Below are 3294 nucleotides of genomic sequence, written 5' to 3' on the forward strand. Positions count from 1 at the left end.
ATGCAATACTTAGGGTTTCCAGGTGGGAATTCCCACCCATTCTCAGGAATTTTTTCGCTTTCTCGTTCCCAAATCCCGAGATATAAACTCTTTTCCACGTGAATTGTTTCCACAAAATGACTACCAACCACCTGGGTTAAAGGAGCCAATTTTCCCGATTTTCTGACCAACTTTTCTCGGGATTCGGGAATGGGAAAGTGAAAAGAATTCCTGAGAATGGGTGGGAATTCCTGCCTGGTAACCCTAGTAATACTCAATATATATCAATAACAAAAGATGAATACAAATCGTGCTTGACTTCTGAAATTACAGAAGTAATTACTTCATGTGTGTCTTTAGTTGCGCTGTCATGGCTGCCTTGATGACCTGAATCGATTCAAAATGTTTACCTTTCATGGTCATTTTGACTTTGGGGAAGAGCCAGAAGTCACATGGTGCCAGATCTAGTGAATAAGGTGAATGAGGACACACTGTAATGTTTTTATTTGACAGAAATTGTTGTACCAGAAACAATGTGTGACACCTTTCCATTGTGATCACAAAATATGGTGAATGTTGCTGCTGAGTGCCAACCAATGGAAAGGCAGGGACCATCAATATGGGAAGTGGTGCATTGAATCTTGGTAACAGTGTATGACAAGTTCCAACTTGTTTGGTGCAATTAGTTGGACGTGAGCTACAGTTGAGAAAAGGTGTGTTTTAAAGTGTGCCCTAAATCATCCTCCATCATGACAATGCTCCGTGTCACACATCACTTCTGGTATATGACATTTCTGTCAAATAAAAACATTACAGTGTGTCCTCATCCACCTTATGCACCAGATCTAGTGCTGTGTGACTTCTGGCTCTCCTCCAAAGTCAAAATGATTCAGAATGTCAGGGCAGCCAGGGCAATGCAACTAACGACACTCACTAAAGAGGACTTCCAGAACTGCTTCTGAAAGTGGCAAGAATGATTGGATAAGTGTGTTTGAAGCGAGGGGGAGTATTTTGAGGGGGATTAATGGCAATGTGTCTTTTACTATATTAAATTTTTTAAAATTTAAACATTGGTCGTATTTTTTTTATCACACTGTATACGGAGCTGCTGTGAACATTGGTATACAAATCTGGTATGGACATTGCTTTTATTTCTCTTGGATAAATACCTACAAGTGGTATAGCCTAATATGGAAGGATACCCAAGATATATTACTCATTAAAACTTAAATATAGCATGTATACTTTGAAACTTAAATGTAGCATGTATACTTTGGTCTCATTTATGTACATTTTAAAAATACATACAATTGTATACGTGCTTCAACAACAACTTCACAGTTTGGCTGAATTCCAAACGACTGGCTGTTAAAGTCAATATTCAGTTAAAACTCAGACTGAAACAGATTATGCCATCATAGAATGAACTTCTGATTTCAAAGAATAAGTCTGAAATTTTATTTAAAATTCAAATATTAGTTAAACATTTAGTCACATCTTTAGAGATTGCCAGCATGGTGCAGGAGCAGTCATTCTACAGCAGGGTTAGACACCAGCTCCTGTGGTCATGGTATTGCATGTTTGCAACAAGTAACTAGGCATTCTCTTTCAACTTGCACGTATAACAAGATCTTTTTTTCTTTTTCTTTTTCTTTTTCTTTTTCTTTTTCTTTTTCTTTTTCTTTTTCTTTTTCTTTTTCTTTTTCTTTTTAGCACAGTACAATTTAGGAAGTAGTTCTTCAGAAGGAACTTTGTACCTAAGATTTATAGATTGATCAATTCTTCAGAATCTGCTTAGTTCAATTATTGAAAATGGTTGACAGTAAACGGGTAATTTCAATAAGCTTCTGCTTAAATTTTTGAGTTTGATAGACTCAAAGCTATAAAGAATTCTCTTAAAGTATTTGTTAAGACAGGGGGTTGTAATGTTAGCACTAAATCTTCTATTTGGAGATTTGGATCTCTTGTATAATTTGAATTAACAAGTGTAATTTAGCTTGGGACTTTTTGAAAGCTTTCTTTTCTTTATTCTGCTTCCTATACATTTACTATGCATACCAGTTTCAATGTTTCTATTTATTGGCCCTGTGACTTGGGGGAGGTTTTGCATCTATATGGGATCCACTCCTGACTCTAATTTTAATCTACATAACATATGCAAAGGTTTCGATAACCAGTTTAACCACTTCACCAGTCCCAATGGACAAAGCTGAACTCAACAGAAAATTCCACTACAGGCCAAAGCAATTTACATCCTGGTTAGAAAATATAAAACTTCAGACAAACAACGACTGGGCACAGTAGTTTGATGCAGTACTTTCCAGCAGATTCTGCCCAGCCAATCTTCCTCTTACTTTAATAAATCTTCCTTCTGTATTTCTACCTGACCCATGAATTCTTTCACGACCCTAGAGTGAGCAGCCACAACAGTATTTTCATAGAGTCTTCTTTGAAAAATTTTGGTAAAATACACATAACATAAAATTTACTGTCTTAACCATTTTTAAGTGGACAGTTCACTGGCAATAAGTACATTTATATTGTGCAACCATCTTCACCATCCATCTCCAGAACTTTTATCATCTTGCAAAACTGAAATTCTTTATCCATTAAACAATAATTGCCCATTTCTCTTTCCCCACAGCTTCTAGCAATTATCATTCTATTTTCTATCTCTATAATTTTGACTACTGTAGGTACCTCACATAAGTAGATTCCTACAGTATTTGTATTTTGTGACTGGCTTATTTAATTTAGTATAATGTCCTTAAGTTTCATCCATGGAGTCTGCTCTTTCAAACTAATAAGGGTGAGAAAAAAATGTGTTTGACTTATCTCCTTTTCTGCATACTTCCATATAATCTTTATTATGTCTAAATATATCATAGTTATTGTTACATGTGATTTTGCAGTTTTCATTCTTTGAAAAATCTGAGGTGAATAACAAAGCTGATATTCTGCACTTAATACATCTTTGAGATATGTGAGGAATTCCCAAATAGAATTATCTTTTTTGAAATAATCATGGTCTAATTTGAATTAATAACAAATAAAATTTTTAAGGGGTATTTGGTTCACCCACTTCATCAAACAAGTCTAAAGACAATATAATTTTTTTTAAAAGGAAAAACAATTTATTTGGAAATTGGAGATTACAGCCCTTTTATTATAACATTTTCCTCTTGTTAAATGCAAATAAACTGATATATAGCACGACTTATAAAAAAATTAGATTCAGGTGTACAAAGCAACATAATAGACATATACACCGCTCACAAAGTGATACCCCCCTCCCTCAAGCTGCTACCCCTCTGA

The sequence above is a fragment of the Rhinolophus sinicus genome, chromosome 4 (genome assembly GCF_057876585.1).
Source record: "Rhinolophus sinicus isolate RSI-liver-muscle chromosome 4, RSI-T2T, whole genome shotgun sequence".
Lineage (NCBI taxonomy): Eukaryota > Metazoa > Chordata > Mammalia > Chiroptera > Rhinolophidae > Rhinolophus > Rhinolophus sinicus.